The following is a 7,726-nucleotide window of genomic DNA, read 5'->3' on the forward strand; positions in this document are numbered from 1 at the left end:
TGCGCCATTTAATACGATCATAGGTGATCCGATCTTGGACTTGACAGCACTTTCCTGGTTGCTCCCCATTACCGCTTAATCCCCTAACGATTCGTTTATAGTTGGATGGAAAGCTTTGGAGTCTCAAGAGTTGAGACACTCGCCGCAGAATACCCAGCATCTGACCTGCTCCAGTTGCTACATTATCTATGTGGCCAGTCCAGTTAGGTTTCCAGTCAATGCTGACGCTAGGATGTTGATAGTGGGAGATTCGCAAAAGTAATGCCGTTGAATATGAAATGGCGGTGGGTAGACAGTTAGCTTGTTGGAGATTGTCATTGCCTGCCACTTGTGTGGAGAGAATGTTGCTTGCCATTTATCAGCACAATGCTGAATGTTGTCCAGGACTTGATGCAGGCCGGCATGGACAGCTCCATTATCTGAGGAGTTGCGAATGGCACTCTGAACTGTGAAGTCATCAGCGAACATTTCCAAATCTGGCATTGTGACGGAGGGAAGTTATTAATGAAGCGACTGAAAATGGATGGGCTTTGGACACTGCCCTGCAGATCTCCTGAAAAGTTGTCCTGTGGCTGTGATTATTGAGCTCGAACCACCACAGCTATCTTCCTTTGTACTAGTTGTGACTCCAGGCACTTGAGAATATTACCCTGATTCCCAGTGACTTCAGTTTGACCCGGGCGCCATGTTGCCACTCTCAGTCAAATGCTGCCTGATTTCAATGGCACTCACTTCAGCTCACCTCTGTAATTCAGCTCTTATCTCCATATTTGAACCAAGGCGGTAATGACGAATGGAGCTGACTGGTCCTGACGTAACCCAAAATGGCCAACGGTGCGCAAATTATTGTTGATTAGGTGCCAAGTGATATCACCTTTGACGGTACCTTCCATCACGCTGCTGATGATTGATAGTAGACTGATGGGGTGATAATTGGCACGAATGGATTAGTCCTGCATTATGTGGACAGGACATACCTTGGCCACTGTTCACATTGCTGGATAGATGCCAGTATTTTTGCTGTACTCGAACAGCTTGGCTAGTGGCGAAGCTAATTCTGGAGCACATGTCTTCAGCACAAAAGTTCGGAAGGTGGTTGGGGCCCAAAGCCTTTGCTGCATCCTGTGCATTCAGCCATTTCTTGATACTACGCAGAGTGAATACAATTAGTGGAACACTGGATTCTGTGATGGCGGTGACCTCATGAGGAGGCCGATATGGAGCATCCACTCGGCACTACTGGTTGAAGATAGTTGTAAGCGCTGCATAATTGTCTTTAGCACTCATGGCTGGGCTATGGCATCATTGACGATGGGATATTCATAGAACTTCCTTCCCCCGTTTGGACATGTAAATTGATTCGAAAAAGCTGCAAACCTGATAAATTTAGATTTCAGCAGAGGAGGACTAAGGTTTTAATTAGGAGGGGAAAATAGAGCATGAGAGTAAGCTTGCAGGGAACATATAAACCTTCTGGTAAAACTTCTATTGATATGTGAAGAGAAAAATATTAGTGAAGATTATCGTGCGTCCCTTGCAGTCAGATTCAGGTGAATTAATGATAGGGATCAAGGAAATAGAAGACTAATTGAACACATACTTTTGTTCTGTCTTCACTAAGGAAGACACAAACAACCTCGCGAAAATACTAGGGGACCGAGGGCGTAGCGAAAAGAAGGAACTGAGGGAAATCCTTATTAGTCAGGAAATGGTGTTTGGTAAATTGATGGGATTGAAGGCCGAAAAATACCCAGGGCCTGCTAGTCTGCATCCCAGAGTACTTAAGGAAGTAGCCCTAGAAATAGTATATGCATAGGTGGCCATTTTCCACCATTCCATGGACTCTGGATCAGTTCCTATGGATTAGAGGGTAGGTCATGTAATCCTACTTTTTAAAAAAGGAGGGAGAGAAAAAGCAGGGAATTATAGACAGGTTAGCCTGACATCGGTAGTGGGTAAAATGATGGAATCAATTATTAAAGATGTAAGAGCAGTGCATTTGGAAAGCCTTGACTGAACGGTCCATGTCGGCATGGAATTATTAAGGGGAAATCATGCTTGACAAGTCTTCAAAAACTTTTGGAGGATTTATCTAGTAGAGTGGATAAGGGAGAACCAGTGGATATGGTGTATTTGGACTTTCAAAATGCTTGACTATAGCATGCTGCATTCGCTTTTTAATTAACATGTGATCCTAGTTTGCAGTTTCCGCAAGTTGGCACCTCATGTTCTGATCAGCCTGGCTTGATGGCAATGGCGAAAAAAGAGGTTACAGATTGTGGTGGAATACAATTCTGCTGATGCTGATGGACCACAACGCCTCATGGATGCCCAGTTATTCGCTGCTATATCTGGTCTGAATCGATTCCATTTAGCATGGTGCTGTTGCCACAAAACACAATGGATGGTGTTCTCAGTATGAAAACCAAACTTCATCTCCTGAATGACTGTGCGATGGCCACAGCTACCAATGCTGTAATCGACAGAAGCATCTGCACTTTCAACCTCGATCTCCATATCCTTTGATTTCCCCCTAAGACCAAAGATCTGACTATCACTGCCTTGAATATACTCAAACGACTCAGTATCCACAGCTATCTGGTGTACGCAATGCCAAATATACGTGTTCTTCTCAGTGAAGGAATTACTCCTCTTCGCTACCCGACATTAACGATGACGTATCCTGAAACTGATCCTGAGTTAGAGGCTCCCCAGCCAAGTGAAACAATGTTTCAGCATCTACCCAATCGTTACCCGTCAGAATCGTGTGCGTTTTAATGACCTCACTTCTCATTGTTCTAATCTTCGGAGAGTTTAGGCCCAGTCTTCCCAATGGCACTTCATAAAACCATCTGATCACCGGGATAAATGCAGTCAACTTTTTTGCCTACTGAGAGCATTTGTGCAGTTTTCTTTGCCTGGCTTGTGGCAGATGGCGTAGTTGTATGCGGACAACGTGAACGCCCATCTCTTGATGCGGGCCGATGCGCTGGTGCTTATTCCTTTACTCTCGTAAAATAGGGATATGAGTGGCCTATGGTCAGTTTTCATATAGAATTTAAGCCGCAACAGGTATTGATGCATTTTCTTTACCCCATAGACAAACGCTAACGTTTCTTTCTCAATCATGCTGTAGGCTGTCTCAGCCTTAGAGAGACTCCTGGATGATTTGGCAACTGGTTGCAGTTTCCCAGAATCATTAGCTTGTTGCAATACACATGTAGCGCCATATGACGATGCCTCACATGCTAGTACCAAACGCTTATATGGATCATACAGCACAAGCAATTCGTTTAGAGCATAACAATTTTCTCGCTTTTACAAAGGCATTTTCTTGGCTTTTGCCCCAAAGACATCCGTCCCCTTTTCATAGCAAAACATGCAGTGTTTCTAACAGTGTGCTAAGACCCAGTAAGAAGTAACCAAAGTAGTTCAGGAGTCCCAGAAAAAACCGCAGCTCCGTCATATTCTGTGGCCTCGGTACTTTCTCAATTGCCTCTGTTTTCGCGTTGATGGGCCTGATGCTGTCCACAGCAATCCGCCTTCCCAAGAAGTCCACTTCAGGCACCAGGAAACCGCACTTCGAGCGTTTTTACCTGAGCCCCAAGCGGTTGATTCGACTAAGAAGCTCCTTCAGCTGCTACAGATGCTCGACTCTATTCCGACTTGCGAACAAGATGTCATCCTGGAAGACCACGGTGTGCCAGACCGACCTCGGTAAGATTACTGTGTTTCTCTGGAATATTGCCGCCACTGATCGGATTCTAAACGGGCATCTCTTATAAACAAAAAGACATTTGGGCATGTTGATGCGTGTGAGTTTCTTCGATGATTCCTCCAGTTCCTGCATCATGTAGGCTGAAGTCAGATCCAGCTTCGTGAAGGTCTTTCCTCCCACCAGCGTTGCAAAGAGGTCGTCGGCCTTTTGTAATGGGTAATAGGCCTGCAGGGAGAAACGATTGATAGCTACTTTTAACCACCACAGATTCTGATGGTGTCCTCTCCCTTGAGGACAGGAATAATCGGAATGGCCCACTCGTTGAACTCGATCGGTGAAGTGATGCCCTTCTCGCCAGACAGTCTAGCTTGATCTCTACCCTTTCTCTCATCATGTATGGTACTGCGCTCGCCTTGTGATGGATGGGTCGCGCCCCACGAATTAGGTGGATCTGCACTTTTGCTCCTTGAAATTTCTCGATGCCTTTTTCGCACAGCAAAGGACATTTGTTTAAGGCCTAGGGACACAAAGTGTAGACAACGGCCGAAAGCGCCTGGACGTGGTCCCAGTTGCAGCATTTCTTTCCGAGGCCAGCTCCTGCGAGCAGCGTGGGACCATCGCCCTGTACCAGCCAGAGTGGTAGCTTGTGCACTGCACCATTGTAGGAGACCTTTACGGTAGCACTACCGATTATAGGAATCAGTTATTCTGTGTAAGTTCTAAGTGTCGTGTGAACTTGAGTTAAGACTAACCTTGAGGACTTGCTGCACCACAATATTTCGAAAGTATTTTTGCCCATGATAGGCTGTCTCGCTCCCGTGTCCAGCTCCATTGACACCGGGAGTCCATTTAGTTCAACATTCAGAATTATGAGCGGACAATTCGTGGTGAATGTGTGCACCCCATGTACCTCTGCCTCTTCAGTCTGAGGCTCTGGTTCGTCATGATCCTCCATGGAACTGTCCTCCTCTGCAACAGGTGGTTTGCAGGTTTAGCAGGAGTTGCAGCTCGCCTGCACACTCTTTGGATGTGTCCCATTGTTCCACAGCACTTGCAAACGTACGCCTTGACTTGGCATGAATGGAAACGATGATCACCCCACAGCGCCAACAATGTGTTAATGGCCTTGCATTCATCACGTTTGATGGTGGACTCTGAGACATCTGCGGACGTGCAGCTGCAGGTATGTGTGACCTGCCCTGTACTTTACGATTCGAAAACAACGTTACTTTGTTCACAGTATTGTAGCAGCATTTGTGTGCTGAGATATTCGCTTCGTATTGTCATTGTTGACGATGAACGCCTGGGCTATCACTGTGGCCTTACTCAATGTTGGGGTCTCCACAATCAAAAGTTTGCGAAGTATGATTTCGTGGACAATGTCAATTACCAAGCATTTGCTCCAAATGTCCTTCAAATTCGCTATGTCCTACAAGGCTTCTTAACTCGGTGAGATAACTCGCCACTTCCTGACTTCAGAACTTTTGTAGGTGTAGAACCGGTACCTCGCCATCAGAATGCTTTCCTTCGGAATCAAATGCTCTCGGACCAGTGTGCACAAATCGTCGTATGATTTCTCCCTGGCTTTAGCTGGAGTGGGAAGATTCTTCATGAGGCTTTACGTTGTTGCCCCACAGATGGTGAGGAGGATCTCCCTTCATTTGGCAGCGTTCTCTTCCCCATCTAGCTCGTTGTCAACAAATTTTTGGTCGAGTCGCTCCACAAATGTTTCCCATTCATTTCCCTCCGAGAATTTCTCCAGGATGCCCACTGTTCTCTGTATCTTTGTGTTCACGATCTGTATCTCATCACCAGTTGTTATGTATGGAGAAAGATTCAGACTGGACACTGCTAGCTCAAAGTAAAGGGTGACCTTAAACTTTTATTGCAGCTCTCCAGATTACTACTCCAACCTGTGAGGCCTCCAGAAATACCTGTGCTCCGAAGGGATTATGGGGTCCCTTGGGACTCCAGGGGATGAGCCCACTGGTGGCTGTACAGAGTAAATCCAAGTTCACATATATAACATTTCCCATGACTAGTGACATACCTAGTACAAAGGAAGATGTGTGTGGTTGTTGGCGGTCAATCATGCGAGCCACAGGGTATTGCGAAAGGAGTTCCTCAGGGCAGTATCCGAGGCCGAACCATCTTCAGTTGCTTCATAGATCACCTTTTCTCCATCATAAGGTCAGAATTATGGATGTTCGCTGATTATTGTCAGCTTTCAGTTCCAATCGCAATTCCTCACAAAATGAATTGGTCCATGCCCACATGCAACAAGTCCTTGACGACATTCAGCCTTGGGCTGATAAGTGGCGTGTAACATTAATGCCAGTCTAGTGCCAGACAATGACTATCTCCAAAATACCACCCCTGGAAATTTAACGGTATTACCATCGCTGAATCCGCCACCGTCAACATCTTGTTGTTACCAATGACCAGAAACTTAACTGGACCAGCCACATACATACTGTGGAAACGAAAGTGGGTCACAGGCTTTGTATTCTATGGAGTGCTTCCCACCGCTCGGACTCTCCAAAGTCTATCCAACTTCTGCAAACTACACATCAGGAGTGTAATGGAATTATTTCCACTTGCCTGGATGAGTGCTGCTCCCACAACATTCAAGAGGCACGGTAACCTGCGGCACAAAGCAGCCTTCTTGATTGTCACCCCATCCGACATATTCAAAATTCAGTCATTTGACCACCGGCGCTCCATGCCTGCAGTGCTTAATCCCTCAGGTCATTAACTGGCTGCCTCTACCTTCTCCTTTAATATGCAGTTAAAAAACACCATCTGAATTCCTATATGGCAAGCCAGCCACAGCTAGACATAGGAAACGTTTCAAGAAGACGCTCAGTGCCTCGTTGATAAAGTGCAAGCTCCACACCGTCACTAGGGAATCCCTGGCCCAAGACCGTCTTAAGTGGAGGAAGAGCAACCGGGAGGGCGCTGAGCACTTCGAGTCTCATCGCCGAACGCATGCAGAAGTCAAATGCAGACTGTGGAAGGAGCGTGAAGCAAACCAGGCTCTCCACCCACCCTATCCTTCAATCACTGTATGCCCCACCTGTGACAGAGACGGTAATTTTTGCATTGGACTATACAAGAGTGGGTCGGCAGCATCCTTCCGGTGATCTGGGTGGGTCCAGAATGAGATAGTGGCTACACTGGGCTGGCATCAGCTGGTATGGAAATCAACACGAGAGAAAAACATCCTTGACCTGATCCGCACCAATCTACCTGTCAAAGATATTGTTAGAAGTGACCACTAAACACAGTGGAGATTAAACCCCATCCTTACACTGAGGGCATAATCCATCGTGCTGTGTGGCACTACTACTTTACGAAATGGGATAGATTCAGATCAGATCGATCAACACAACACTGGATCACTATGGGGTGCAGTTTGCCAGCAGCAGAATTATAATTCTCCACAATCTGTAAAATTGTTGACCGGCAGATCCCTCACTGCACCATTAGCATTAAGCCTGGCAACCAACCCGGTTTCAATGAGGAGTGTAGAAGAGCACGCACCAGAAGCAGCAGCAGGCCTACCTGATAATGAGGTGCGAACTATTGAATCTGCAACAAAAGTCTACACAGTGGAAGGAGCATGCGAAAGACTGATCTAACCAGTCCCTTAACCAAGGAATCAGATAAAGGCTCTGCAGCCCTGCCTCACAGAGCCATGAATGTTGGTGGGCACGTGAACAACTAGGAGAGGCGGAGGATCCATGAATATCCCTATCCGCAATGATGATGGAGCCCAGAACGCAAGTCCAAAGACGAGCCTGAAGCGTTTGCAACCATCTTTAGACAGAAGTGCCGAGTGTATTATTCACGTCGGTTTCCCCCTGAGATCCCCACGAACACAGTTGCCAGCCTTCAGCCAATTCAAGTCACACCACGCAGTGTGAATACTGGGAAAGTCTTCAATCCAGATTCACTTACCAAATAAACAAAATTATAATCAATACATAATGGTAGTAATTAGAGATT

The sequence above is a fragment of the Pristiophorus japonicus genome, unplaced genomic scaffold, assembly GCF_044704955.1.
Source record: "Pristiophorus japonicus isolate sPriJap1 unplaced genomic scaffold, sPriJap1.hap1 HAP1_SCAFFOLD_183, whole genome shotgun sequence".
In the NCBI taxonomy this organism is placed as follows: Eukaryota; Metazoa; Chordata; class Chondrichthyes; family Pristiophoridae; genus Pristiophorus; species Pristiophorus japonicus.